Here is a 15,721-nt window from a genome sequence, read left to right on the forward strand (position 1 = left end):
GCCGAAATCACTGGGTAGTTGTAGGTTTTGCGGGCTATATGGACATGCTTCTAGAACATGGTCATATAGCCTGAAAAACCTACAACAACCCAACTCTGTTACAATTCTCAAGTCTGCTCCATAAAAGAAATGTGAAATAGTTAAAAATGACAAAGAAGGTGCCAAACATTAAGATGCACACTCACAGTGAATCTACGTTAACACATTATTGCATTTTGTGCCTGTTTTAATTGCCATGGCTCCATCCTAAGGGATCCTGGGGTTTATTCCATGGTGAAGTCTTGAGACTTCTCTGCTAGAGATTTCTAGTGCTGTAGTTCAGTAGGCTGTTGTTGAGCTCCCTCTGTCAGCTCCAGCTCCCCATATGAGAACATGAAAGAAGCATTCCACAAGGATGGTAAAACATCAACCATCCGGGCATCGCCTGAGCAATATCCTTGCAGACAGCCAATTCTCTCACACTAGAAGCGGCTTGCAGTTTCTCAAGTAGCTCCTGACATGAAAAAAATGCTGTAGTACTGTAGTTCTAAGTACCTCAGTAAACTAGCAATTGCAAGATTCTATAGATGGAGCCATAACAGTTAAAATGATAGAAAACTGCTGTAAGGATGTAATAGTTGGTGTTCTCACTAATTCACCTCCTGCAACTGCCATTATGATCTCCCTATGTACATTCCTTTTTTAAAAAAATCACATGCTGTATTTCCACGTTGTTTGAAGGAGGGAAAACTAGATGAAACAAGTTTTTGCTTTTAAAAAAATATGCTGAAGTCTCAAAACATATGAAATTGATTAGGTGAAGCCTGATGTTCTCCCTGCCTCCCCAGGCCATCCCGGGAAATATGAAGCTCTTATAGTGAGTTCCTGCAGTCCGGCATTCATCTCCAATCTTCTCAGGCTCATTTATTTCAGAACAGCTGCTAAAAGGATCTACCTGGAATGATGCCACGTTAAACAGCAGCTCTTAAGATACTGCATCATTTCCTTTTCTTTTGGACTGTCAAATCTTTCTTCTTCCCAACCCACAAATATTCCCATTCGAATGCTGTGAAGAAGTTAGTCTGGAGACTGCTGATTTTAAGACACACCAAATGAGCATCAATGTAGAGTTTGAACTGATATGGCAGGTTCAAAAGTTCAATTCAACATTCATGAAAGTGGCTTACTTTGTTTATGTTGGTCATGGAGGAATGTAGGATTCTTGGGCTAGAGCCTTAAGAACATAATACATTTCTGCAGCAATTTATCATGCAATCATTCAATTTCCCTGGGGGCATTTGCCATCTGCCCTGACAAAGAGATGGCTTCCACTTTCTTCTGGGAAGATTGGCTTTTGTTTGCTTGTTTGTTTTTAGTTTCAGTGACTTGTGCTTAGAAGTCAATGTGAAGTTCTTAGATGTCCTTGATGGAGCAATCAGCCTGATAAGAGCTTATATCACAAATCTGGGATGTTAAGCTAAGTGTGCCATTAGACTGCATTAGGAAAATATGTTTACCAGGTCAATTAGTTCACCAAGAAATCACTGCCATGTAGTTCAGTACTAGCAATGCTTCCAATTTCCCTCTTACTGATATTCAGTGGATGAAAACATGAGAACCTATTTGTTCAGTGTTATAGCTAAGATTATTTGCTGTTGCTATGTGCCCTCAAGTAATTTCCGATGTATGGCAACCATAAGGTGACCCAGTCACAAGGTTTTCTTGCCATGGTTTATTCAGAGTGAAGTTTGCCATTAACTTCCTTTGAGGCTAAGAGAGTGTCATTATCACATAGTTCCCCAGAGGATTACATGGCCAAGCAGGGATTTGAACCCTACTCTCCAGAATCATAGTCCCATTCTCAAACCAATACACTAGGAGTTCTCAAAGTGTGCTTTGTGGAGCCCTTTGGGCCCTGCGAAGATACTGAGGGACTCCATGGTTTCCTCCTCCTCTTCCCCCTCTAAACTTTCCTTCCTCATTCCTGCTCCTCTCTCTCCTCCCCTCACCTCTAAAAGCCTTTTCTCCTCGCCTTCCTTGCTTCCGAAATCCTATTTCCCTCCCATTATTCAAGGGGTGCTTTGATTGTGATTTCCCTGCATGGCAGAAGGGAGTAGAACTGGATGGTCCCTAGGATTTCCTCTATTATTATTATTATTATTATTATTATTATTATTATTATTATTACAAAGGCTAGGTGGCCATCTGTTGGGGGTGCTTTGGTTGTGCTTTTCCTACATTATATAATCTATATAAATAAAAATGTAATGTTTTTTGTGGGATTAACATAACTAAAAAACCACTGGATGAATTGACATGAAATCTGGACACAATACACCTTTCTGGCTGATGAGTGACCATCACTCACAAAAACAATTAAAAACACAACAGAAGGGACTTAAAGGGCCAAAAAACCAAAAAGATGCTACAGCGCATGCACAAAAACAACTCCCCCTGACAAACAAAACACACAATAACATAGTCACACTCTCTTCCAGACTATAGCTTTCAGCATCCCCTAGACCAGGCCCTTTATGAGAGGAGGGTGATCCAAATGCTCTTCTTCCAAGCTGCAAGCTTTGATTGCATACCAATCCCTGTATATTTCCAATTTCTTATTCCTGGACTTCAACTCCCAGCAATCCTCCAGAGAGATAAGATAGATAGATAGATAGATAGATAGATAGATAGATAGATAGATAGACAGACAGATAGATTAGATAGAGATAGATAGGTAGGTGGAGCAGTGGGTTAAAGTGCTGAGCTGCTGAGCTTATTGGCCAAAAGATCACAGGTTCGAATCCAGGGAACGGTGTGAGCTTCCGCTATTAGCGCCAGAACCTATCAGTTCAAAAACATGCAAATGTGAGTAGATCAATAGGTACTGCTCCGGCAGGATGGTAACGGCGCTCCATGCAGTCATGCTGGCCACATGACTTTAGAGGTGTCTATTGACAACTCCAGCTCTTTGGCTTAGAAATGGAGATGAGCACCACACCCCAGAATCAGACATGACTGGACTGAATGTCAAGGGAAAACCTTTACCTAGATAGGTAGGTAGGTAGGTAGGTAGGTAGGTAGGAGAATGGCTGGGACTTGCAGTCCAAGAATAGGAAGAGAAAGAAGAAAGGGGAGAAAGAAGAATGGAATGGAAAGGGAAGGGAAGGGAAGAGGAAGAGCAGGAAGGAAGGAGAGAATGAAAGAAAAAAATGGGAAAAGAAGGAAGGAAAAAGGGAGAGAAGGAAGTAGAAAAAGAAAGAAGGAGAGAAAGAGGGAGGGAAGGTTGGCTACAGCAACATGTGGCGGGTACAGCTAGTAGAATATATAAGCATTTATTGGGCTCCACAAGAAACCTTTGCTTCAAAAAGGGCTCAGTGGCTGAAAAAGTTTGAGGACCTCTGCACTAGACTATGCTGGCTCTGTTCGGATTATTTACCTACATTTGTATTTTGCCAAAAATTCAGACTACAGTTATCCTGACCATACCTCTGTTAATGACCAACCCTAAACCCTAACCCTAACCCTCTCCCCCCCCCCCCCCCCACTTTATAAAGTCATTTCCCACTCACTCTTCTCTTTTTTTGAGCGAAAAATCTGTCTCTGATCTTTCCATGTTATTCTGCTTCTGGTACCAAATCTTCTATTAAAGAAGCAATGCTCAGGAACACATTTATTAAATGAGGTATACTTGTAATTTTAATGTCACTGCAAAGCTGTGTTTCCTTTGTAAATTTTTGATAAATGACCTTAATGTTGATCTCAAAAAATGTGTAACCTAAACCACTAGGTAAAGATAAAGGTTCCCCTTGACATTAAGTCTAGTCAAGTCCAACTCTACAGGGTGGTGCTCATCTCCATTTCTAAGCCAAAGCATCGGCATTGTTCATAGACACCTCCTAAGTCATGTGGCTGGAATGACTGCATGGAGTGCCATTACCTTCCCACTGAAGCAGTACGTATTGATCTACTTACATTTGCATGTTTTCAAACTGCTAGGTTGGCAGAAGCTGGGGTAAGGATGGGAGCTCACCCCACCCTGTAGATTCGAACTGCTGACCTTTCAGACAGCAGCTCAGCAGTTTAACCCACTGTGCCACCACAGCCCCCTAAACCTAAACCACTACCTAGTGGCAAATTTATTTGCTGTTGTTGGATAAGGAAAACATGGCTATTGACCTTAATCCTGTTGTTAATGCCAATTAGAATTTATTCATTGGCTCAGTTGGATTCAAGCCTTTATTACATTTTGTGGTCCATGCTTGATTTAGTAGAGATAATCAACCGTTTGTACAGGCCAGGATGGAAATTGGGTAGCCACCCAGCTATTGAAAGTATAAGAAATGGTGAAGAATGCAAAGCATCACAATCCAGCATATCTGGAAAGCCAAACATTTTCCACTACTGACATGAATTTCATGAAGAGATGAATACGACAGAGCTCCATTGCTTTTGCTTCTTAATGGTTTTGGACCAATAAGTAGTGAACTAGGAAAATGTTCTCTAGATGTCATACAAATTTGAATCAATGGTTGGAATAATTGGATGTTTATCCCAGCTAACCAAGTAGCCATGGCAACTGTTTTAAGAATATATTCCTTTTTGTGATGTATATAAAATGTTGTACAGGATGGGACTGCCAACAAAAGAAAAAGAAGGAAATAGAACACATCCAAGCATACAATGATGACAATTCAACATGACAAGAAATAAGATTTGTAGCTTCACAATGCCCTGCGGGTTAACAAAGAAGCTATGATGATCCAGGGCACTGACAGAAAGCACTTGAAAAGGAAGATACACATTCACTTGAGAATCACATTCACTTCAGAAATGTGGCAAACCCCATACAATGAAACAGTCTTCGATAACCAAGGCTTACGCTAGCTGGGGATGAAGAAGGTACTTCAAGAAGGAACAAGGTTGGTGAAGGCTTCTATAAAACAATAAAATAATTTCAGTATCTTTGATCCAAGCCTTGAACTAAGTTTGCATTTTAACTTACAGAGATGGTGATATTGTAAATCATAAGAGGTCACATGCAAGTATGAATGGCATTGAGTAAGAGTTTATATCAGCCCTCTGTATCCACAGATTCTCCATGCACAGATTCAACCCATCCAAAAAACAAAGCTTGGTTTTGACATTTTATACAAGAGTCAAAATTAAATGCCATTGGATATAATGGGACATAAATATTCACAAATTTTAGCATCCATTGGGGGATACAAAGAGCCCACTATACTAGCTTGATGTGTAGCTAATTGCTGGTATCACAAACAAATTGAATTCTAAATTCCAATCAGCTTGGGTAAAATCAAACCATGCCATTTTGTGTGATATCATCTGAGGAACTGGCATTTAATATTTATTTGTTTATTTATTTGTTTATTATTTGTTCAAATATTTAAATCACATCCTATGTCTACATTTTGATATAGTTAACCTCATTTCTGTGCCAAACTAAAATGTAGTTAACATTTGCAGTAGTTGGCACTGGAGAAAAAGGCACAGGGGGCAGGATACAAAGTAGTATAGAAAGTACAGACAAGAAAGTACAGAAAAGAAAGGAATTTTTCACCCCATATTGGAACAAAGTACAAACAACAGACTGTTATACATTTTACCAGAACTCCATGATCTAATCAAACCAGAATTCTGAGTTTACAAAGGCTTTGATGAGGAGTCAAATTTTAGCTTACTGTTACAATGAAATTAATCTTAATGTCAATTGGGCCTTTGGGATGAATGTGCACAACTGGAACACTACAGCAAAACAGGTCCTTAGTGGTAGCTCTAGGTGACTAGGGTGTATGCGCCAGTGTAAGTAATTCATGCTCTCATCCCTCTAGAGCTCCTCCCATGCTAGATCACAATATTGTATTTAAAATACCAATATATTTTTTACAAAATCAGCACCTATATTTTTAAAAAGCAATAAAAAATACCCTGTGTAACACTTGAAGATGAAACTCCATGATCTGAAGAGTCATTGTAATTATCTAGGTGATTGAAATAACACCTCCGATTGGAATGCATCTGATTGGAGCCCCTGGTGGTGCAGTGGGTTAAACTGCTGAGCTGCTGAACTTGCTGACCGAAAGGTCACCAGTTAGAATCCAGGGAGCAGAGTGAGCTCCCACTGTTAGCCCTAGCTTCTGCCAACCTAGCAGTTCAAAAACATGCAAATGTGAGTAGATCAATAGGTACCGCTCCCACAGGAAGGTAACAGAGCTCCATGCAGTCAGGCCAGCCACATGACCTTGGAGGTGTCTATGAACAACGCCGGCTCTTTGGCTAAGAAATGGAGATGAGCACCAACCCCCAGAGTCAGACATGACTGAACTAAATGTCAGGGGATAACCTTTAACTTTTGAATGTATGCATGTTAGAAGGTTCAAAAGGGAAATTAGCATAGATTTTTTATCCTTGTAGGTATATTGATAACTATATCAACATGGATGCTGGGAATATGAAAAATATTTTGGAGTTATATTAAACTACAGGGATAAAAACAATAAATTTCTGGAATCCAGCTGAACCTCCAGTAACAGAGAAGTACTCCGGCCTATAATATGTATATTCTACTTCAGGAGAATGAAGCCCCATCTACACAGGTCACATATGAAAACCCCAGTGGTGCAGTGGGTTAAACCCCTGTGCCGGCAGGACTGAAGACCGACAGGTCGTAGGTTCGAATCCGGGGAGAGGTGGATGAGCAACCTCTATCAGCTCCAGCTCCTCATAGGGGGACATGAGAGAAGCCTCCCACAAGGATGATAAAAACATCAATTCATCTGGGCATCCCCCGGGCAACATCCTTGCAGACGGCCAATTCTCTCACACCAGAAGCGACTTGCAGTTTCTCAAGTCGCTCTTGAAACGACAAAAAAATATCCAATTCCCAGACCTGGGAGTCACTAACCTACATAACCCCTGCCTTGTTAATTCAGTAAAATTTGCTGGTCAAGATAAAGGATAAGGGCAGTTGGTAACAATGTGAGCCTAGAACAAACTGTTTACTGGAAGCCACAATAGCCACTCAGTTCAAAGTGCTGTGAAAGAACACTACAAAACCACTTTGTTGAGAACCCGACATTAGAAATGACCTCAGCAATATTATTAGCTCTCCAGATTCTAGTGCCCATTTGCAGTTCTATCCCTTGGTCCTCTTCTCTGGTCTGGCCATTTGTCTTTTAATTTATTACCTTCTTCCTTTGATCATACAGCTTCTGATTTTAGAGTCCTGAGAAGTCCCATTTCCTAATCATGAACTGCTTTCAGGGTAACATTTTGTACTCATTCCAATCGACTGACGTTTTAAGAGATATTTTGTTTCCCACCATAATGGTCCTGAAGAAACAGCTGGCTCTTCAAAGGAATAAGATGAGCATTGAATACACGGAAATGTGATGAGGGCATTGCAATATTTGTATGTGGCCCCATATGCTCCTGCCTTAGAAATAACAGTCCTCTATTAGAAATCCTCTACTATTTGAGGGACTGACTACTCCATCTTAAAAGACAAATACATTCTTCATGCAGTCTTTATTTATTTTTACCACTTGCTGTGGAACAGAAGCTCTAAGAGACTGTAGGCTTCCAGGCACATCGGCACATCTGGCACTGAGGCTGGCTATAGGAATTTAAAAGTTAAATGAGAAATCCTGAATACATGATATTAACACAGAGGTCATTATATATTCTTATTTTAATTGTCAACAATAATTCAAATCATAGCTGTCGAGCGCTCAATGAGAACTTGGAAGAGGTACCAGATTGATCTTCATCTCTTAATCTTTACACTTTACACTTCCCAGACTAATACAGGAACTAAATAATAGTTTGGGTCCATAGTTCTTACAATTTTACCAAAAGACCCAATGTGATATAGTGGTTTGAGCACTGGACTGCAACTCCAATCATCATCATCTTCTTCTTTATTTATATCCCACCCTATCTTCCCAAGGGGACTCAAGGCGGTGAACAACAAATATTGGCAAATACTCAGTATGAACTAGACTGAGACAAAATAATCCACCCCACCTTAATCCAAAACAAACCACATCTATATTAAAAGTTATCACAGATAAACAAGAATTAAAAAATAACATAACAAATATACAAGTTCGATTCCACAATTCAATTCCTCATTCAGCCATGGAAACCTACTAGGTGACTTTGGGCAAATCACATTCTCTCAGCTCCCAAAAGCCTCGTGATAGGTTTGCCTTACAGTCACCATAAGTTGGAAATTACTTGAAGACACACAAATCACAATCCTCAACAAAACTGTATATCAGAATAGGAGATATATGATTAACCATTAACAAATATGTGAACCAGCATGGTTATATATGTGGAAAGATACAGGATGCATCTGTCCCAAAAGCAACCCGAAGTCCCATTTTTAGAGAAAAGGTGGAATATAAATATAATGGACAGTGTCCTACATCAGCTACTTCATCACACTAGAGAATGAATCCACTTTAAATCCAGTTTCTGCCTCCTGCAGAATTCTGGGGTTTGTAGTTTAGTGAGACTGTTAAAGGCTCCTCCCTGAACTACAAACTCCAGAATTCTGCAGGAGGCATCAACCGGATTTAAAGTGGATTCATTCTATAGTGTGATGACATCCTTCAGTAAGTGGGCAAGTTGAGTCAGAATCCCACCTTGGACAGCAGCACTTAGCAGCTTACATAGAACTGGCATGAACTGTGTTTAACTAAGTAGCTTCTCTTCGTCTGACAAACACCTTCTTATGCCACAATCATAATTCCAAACTCCCAACATGCTTTACTGGGCAATAGCTAAATGGGGAAAAGGAGGTCCATTCCGCCTTTGAAACATGAGTGAATTATGTTTCCACTCAATTTGAAAGGCCTGACCATGAGATGTACTCAGCATCCAGACTGATCAAAAATACCAGAAAGTTTCAAACTGTATTCCTGTTCGGTGGGTTCTTGTGAGTTTTCTGGGCTGTATGGCCATGTTTCAGAAGCATTCTCCTGACATTTTGCCCACATCTTTGGCAGGCATCCTCAGAGGTTTATTCCTGTTCTTTTCAGTATTACTATTTCTGTCAACTCTCAGTACAATCATTTTTTAAAAAATACTAGATCATTTTATTTTAACCCAGCATACAACTGGAAAGAAAGGAACAGATTTTTGGACTTTTAATTTTAATCAGTCTGGATGCACCCTTATATGTACTTAATGTCATTTTTCATGTGATGAAGTCTATGTGGCATACAAGCTTGATTGTGTATTCACATCCCATTTCAATGGAACTCGAAAGGATTTTGGAACCCTTTTGGGTTGAACCTATTGGCACATATGCATCATTTTAACAGTGCAGCCCTCTGTATGTTTTCCCAAATGTAAATACTTCTGAGTTCAGTGAGGCTCATCCCAACTAATTGTGCCTAGGATTGCAGCCCTGGTCATAGGAATCTCCCAAAAGTGCTCTCCTATTAAAAACCCATGGTTACCATTAAGTGCTGTGGTGGCCTCTTCAATCAAAGAACAGCATTCTTTTTGAAGGGAGAAAAAAGTCTGTCCATTTATCAAGGTTTTGATGTAAAGAAAGTGTCTGAAAGCTCTGCAACATCGTATGTGCTGTACAATGGCCCAGCATGTCCAAGCACTGTCACTATTCTTTCCACTGGGGTTTCTTCTGACATATTCACACGGTTTTAAGCAACTGAAGCAGTGGTGCATTCTGCCAGAACATTAAATTGTGCCTCTATTCAGACACAGTTGCCCTCACAATATTGTTAGTGTGTCTTGGTCATGCTCTCAAAATTCTCTGCTCTTATTTGAGTTGGTTGACATGGTCAGCTCGGCTTTCGCCAAAATGTCTAATGTAGAGCAAAGGTTAGAGACTCACAGTGCATTGCTTTCCTGTAAAGCGTCTGCTAGAAAACTATTTCAAAAGCAGCTTCACACATTGTGTTTGTGCTGCCCCTATTGGGCCCTTGGGACACTTCAGTAAATAAAAAGAGGCAGAAAAATGCCAAGAACTGAATGCGGAAAAGAAGCATTTTTTAAAAAATCCAAAAAGAAATCTGTTATTTTAAAGTAATTTTGTTGGCTTAAGCTAATTATTCTTTTTATTAGTATTCCTCACAGATCTAATGTTTTCTTAAAGAAGTGAAGAAGATCAAATATGTCCAATAAATTAGATTCTCATATAAGATGAACAAATTAGATTCTCATATAAGAGGCATAAGCAAGAAGTGAAGATACCATCACCAGGGGCTTTGAGGGAAGGGGCAGCGTTTGCTTCCCTTGCTGCCTCTGGCTCAGCTCCTGGGGACTCACTCCTAGCAGAATTGAGGCCCTGACTCTGTGAAGCAAGGTCAAGAATCGACACCTGCTTGCCCCAAAGGCTAGAGAATAAAAAGAACCATGCCTGCAGGGCCTTGGGCATAAATAAGAAGTGAAGGCATCATTAACAGGGGCTTTGGGGAAAGGGGTCATGTTTATTTCCCTTGCTACCTCTGGCTCAGCTCCTGGGGACTCACTCCAGTTGCTTGGTGCTGCCGGATTCCATCTTGACCAGCCTCTATTTTGGCATCTTGAGGTCAGCACATAGATACCGACATTTGTTTCTTCCAGCCATGGCCCTTGATACACCTGGGCCCTCTTTTGAGTGAACACTACCACCATAACCCTGGTTTTGTGTCTCATTCCTCCCCCGATGGAACATCTGCTCCATTAAAACTATGTTTTAATCTGTTTTGTTGTATTTATATGTTTTAATTGTTTTATAATTTGATAGGTTATATTTATTATTTGTTGTATAATGCAGCATTGAATTTTGCCATAATCTATAAGCTTCTCTGAGTCCCCTTTGGGGTTGAGAAGAGCGGGGTATAAATATAGTAAATAAATAAATAAATAAATAAATAAATAAATAAATAAATAAAAGGACAGAGGGATGGAAAAGACCACAAGGATAAGAGAATAATGGGAAGAAAATAATGAATGTTTTTCTTCTGCTAAAGCAGATGGAAATTATAATGTTTTGGGGAAATTTGTTGAACTGTACCTCCCAGAAACCCTAAGTACCAAGGTCTGTGGTGAGGATTACATGATTCCTATCCAACCTTTAATAAAAGGGCATCCATTCCTCGTATTTCCTTCCCCTTCTTGTTATCCTACCTTAATAACCTTCTTCTTTAGTCCATTTTTTCCTTCACTGTTCCAACCTTATATGTCTCCATGTTCCATGGGAGGAATATAGGAATCATTATAAAGATTCATTGAGACTAGCTGTATAGAAATATGAGAGACAAAGGAAAAGAAATAGAACAAAACTTGGAGAAGAAGCAACAAAAATGGTGTTTCTCCCTGATGAGATCCTTCTGGCAAGACCCTCCAACTTTGACACATTTGATTGCTGCCTTAATGGTACCTGAAGTAAATCTAATGAAATGAACAGGACTTCAGTAAGACATGGACAACTTGTCCTCTTGTTTTCAGTGGATCACCTAAAAAGTATAGCAAAAGATGTTGTTCTAAAGATATAGGAGTATACCACTAAAGCATTATTAAAGCCTCCAAGATCTAATGCACTTTAGAGTATTGGTGACTAGAAACCAGAGTTCAATTCCCCACTTGGCAATGGAAATCAACTGGGTGGCTTGGATGAGTCACACAACTTATTTATTTGTTTGCGGTATTTGTATCAGAAATACGAGGTGCATAACTTGAACAACACAACAGTAGATATCTAGTTAAAATGTGGTACTGGAGAAGAGTTCTTTTTTCTTTTTAAAATATGTATTTTTTTATTTTAAAGCAATTCAATAAATTTGTTATACAGCAGACACATAATATCCAAAGCATCTCATAAATCTTTTTATACCCATTGTTACTTTCACGCTTATACATATATTTCTATCTTTCATCTCCGTGCTTACCTGCCCCTGAGCCACTTCTTTTAATATTTTCTATCCAAAATTTCATTTTCTCTTTTGGAGGTAACTTTCCATCCTTCTTTTTAAATTCTCTTTCAATAAATTTCCCACAGACTTCATCAAAATCACTCTTTTCCATATCCTTTTTTTAACTTTTAACTTACATATCAACTTATCATTTATTGTCAATGTCCATAATGCCTTGTACCACTCTTCAATTTGTATATTTGTTTCCCTTTTCCAATGCCTTGCTATAAGCAGTCTTGCTATTGTTAGTAGATTAGTTATTGCATCTTTTTCTTCTTTTTTCAGTTGTTTCTTATTATATAATGACAACAAAGCTATACTAGAACTTCTTCCTTCTATTTTTATATTCATAATAGTTTCTACCTCTCTAAATACCTGAGAATTCTGAGGTATCATTGACTGTTAAAAAGATAAATGAATGAGTCCTTAAGGCAAATCAAACCTGAACTCTTTACAAAAATGGGGAAAACTAAACTGAAGATGTTATATTTAAATTGTATATATTGTCTGCTGCCTTGAGATCCTATGCTAAAAGACAAAACAGAAATGTTGTAATATTTTTTTAAAAAAAACACAATTAAATTATACTTTCAAACAACAAGCCACAGCCTTTGTTGGTCTCCTTAAGTTCGTGCAGTTGATGAGGACCCTTGGGAAGGCTTGGGAGGACAGGGGTATGCAGGTAGGGGCTATGCTGTCCTCAAAGCTGATTTACCATGTAAAGTGGTTTTTTGTCTAGACTGTCTATGGATTGGTGAAAATACCTTTATGAATACTCTAGTCCAGTGGTTTCCAAACTTTCCAAACTGGAGGACCAAAGGTTGGGAACTATTGCTCTAGCCTAATGGTTGGTCTTCTAGATGTTTGGGACTTCAACTCTCAAAAGCTTTGGTCCTCCAGGTGTTTTGGACTTAAGTTCCCACAATTCCTAAGTAAGCTGGCTGAGATTTCTGGAAGTTGAAGTTGAAAACATCTGAAGGACCAAAGGTTGGGGACCACTGCTCTAACCTAATGGTTGGTCTTCTAGATGTTTGGGACTTCAACTCTCAAAAGCCTCAGCCTGTTTGGCCAACTGTCAGGAATTCTGGGAACAGAAATCCAAAACTCCTGGAAGATGAAAGCTTGGGAAACATTGCTCTATCCAGTTCATCTTTCCTATGAGACAAGGGTGGGAGATGTGGGTCATTTTTTGCCTCCCTCCACAATTTACTGACTGCTGCAGTTGTCACTGCAATCACAAGAAGCATACCACCAAATATTGACAACATTTCTCCTTCTTTCCTTCCAGAAAAGAAGTGGAATCTGCAGGACACTTGAAAGGCTCTATGGCCCCCTCCTTACAAAAGGAAGTGACCAAAATCACCACTCAGAATTTTGCCAACAGCTGCAAGTACTGGTACAAACATTGCATATTATTTTTACAGCTGGTCGGCCTTTCCATAAAGAAAGGTACTCCAATACACCCTTTCCCCCTCCCCATGGGAATTTGCCCAGACCTGACTTTCTAAAGACATGGAAACAATTATTATACACAGAGTTATTCCACTCCAAAGGACATCTGAACCTCTCTTGTTCTCTCTGTGTCACAGACATTGCTAACCTAGATGGAATGTAGGAGAGAAATACTTTAGGAAAGGACTGTCAGTTAATGGCATTATGCAAACGTTGCCAACAGAAGGTCCCAGGTTTATTCCCAGACATCTCAAGATAAAAGGATCAGAAAACAGATGAGGTAAATTGACCTTTCTGCCTGCAACCCCGGGAAGGTGCCATTGCAGGAGGGAGTTTAAAGCCCTGTGAGTTTGCCTTTCAAAAATAGTGGCAGAGTTGAGGTTTAAAATAGCCCGTCTGACCTGATGGTCCCAATTCAGAGTGGGCTGTCCCCCCTCTCCCATGAGTAAAAATGATAAAGTACTGCATATTATGGTCTGAATCCCTTTGGTAGCCTGCCTAGAATAACCTGACTGAATCAATTGTTGAATGATGAGTCAATGATGTTGAATAATGATCTAAATCCCACTGACTTGATGAGTTTGTATTTTATAGTTTTATCTTCTGGGTAAAGTGGATCGAAGGAAGTTCTGGGTGATTTGCACTAGATTAGCAAGGATGCTTGATTCCTGTCCTGCCCCACCAGAAAAGGAAGGAAATGTAGACTACAGTGTTTACCTGATCTTGGAACTATCTCAGAATCTCCCAGACAGCATGACCAGTGTTCAAAGAATTCTGGTACTTGTGGTCTGAAAAAAACGAACTCTTCCAAAAAATGGACCATGAACTTCCCTCAAATCAGTTACCTAGAACAAATTCCTGGGCTCACCATGATTAAATTATGTGTACCTTTTACAGTACAGGAGCCCCTGGTGGTGCAGTGGGTTAAACCACTGAGCTGCTGAACTTGCTGGGAGTGGGGTGAGCTCCCACTGTTAGCCCCAACATCTGCTAATCTAGCAGTTTGAAAACATGCAAATGTGAATAGATCAATTGGTACCGCTCCCGCGGGAAGGTAATTATGCTCCACGTAGTCATGCCAGCCACATGACCTTGGAGGTGCCTATAGACAATGCTGGCTCTTTGGCTTAGAAATGGAGATGATCACCAACCCCCAGAGTCGGATACGACTACACTTAATGGACTAGACTTAATGTCAAGGGAAACCTTTACCTTTACTTTTACATTACATTGCATCTAGCTGAAAAACAAATTAGATCCCACAAGCCTGAAGTCTATCTGCTTCTGCTGTACCCATTACTGTTCTAGAGGGAGGAAGAATGCATCAAATGGTAATGTGTTTTTGAAAACATTTTAGTCAAAATGAGGGGTTCTTGTTACATTGTTAATGGTAACATTGGCATCCTGTTTTGTCTCAGCCCCCTTCTACACTGCCATATAAAATCTAGAGCAGTAGTTCTCAACCTGTGAGTCCCAGGATGTTTTGGCCTTCAACTCCCAGAAATCCTAACAGCTGATAAACTGGCCAAAACACCTGGGGACCCACAGGTTGAGAATCACTGATCTAGATTGTCTGCTTTGAATCGGATTATAAGGCAGTGTAGACTCATATAATCCAGTTCAAATCAGATAATCTGGATTATTTATTTGATAATCTGGATTCTATGGCCATGTAAAGGGGCCTTAATGTAAGTTCTACTCATACATGCAGTTGTGCACTTTTTGGTCAATGCGTAAATCTGTTTTCTCTTGAAAATTATGGAACAGGGGTTATGCTCATGCATTAAGCCATAAGGCAATTATGTAACAAGAGGCTATCGCAACCAGCAGAGACCTTCATGAGAACAAAAATTACAGTACAGCCAGCCTTCCACATTTTCTGCAGTTAGAGGTACAAGATCCTTGTGAAAGTGAAAAACCATAAATAAAAATGTAATTTTCTTTTCACCTAAGAGTTCTCTAGGTTCTCCAATGTGATTCTATAGTCAACTTCCACTTGAAGTTGGCAATTGAATTGTGCTGAAGAATCAACAAATGTCTAGAGAAATGTCCTCTCTAGGAATATTTAGATCCTCCAACATGATTGTATCGTCACTTTCCAATGTATGTTGACCATAGAGTTACACAGGAGGACCAATACTAGGGTTACGGTCTGTGGTAGATGGGGTTACACTCCTCCTGAAGGCACAGGTTCACCGTCTGGGAGTGATCTTGGACTCATAGCTGAGCCTGGAACCTCAGGTCTTGGCGGTGGCCAGGGAAGCTTTTGCACAATTACAACTTCAACACCAGTTGTGCTCGTACCTTGGGAAGTCTGACTTCGCCTGGTGGTCCATGCTCTG

This window comes from Anolis sagrei, chromosome 2 (genome assembly GCF_037176765.1).
Source record: "Anolis sagrei isolate rAnoSag1 chromosome 2, rAnoSag1.mat, whole genome shotgun sequence".
Classification (NCBI taxonomy): Eukaryota; Metazoa; Chordata; class Lepidosauria; order Squamata; family Dactyloidae; genus Anolis; species Anolis sagrei.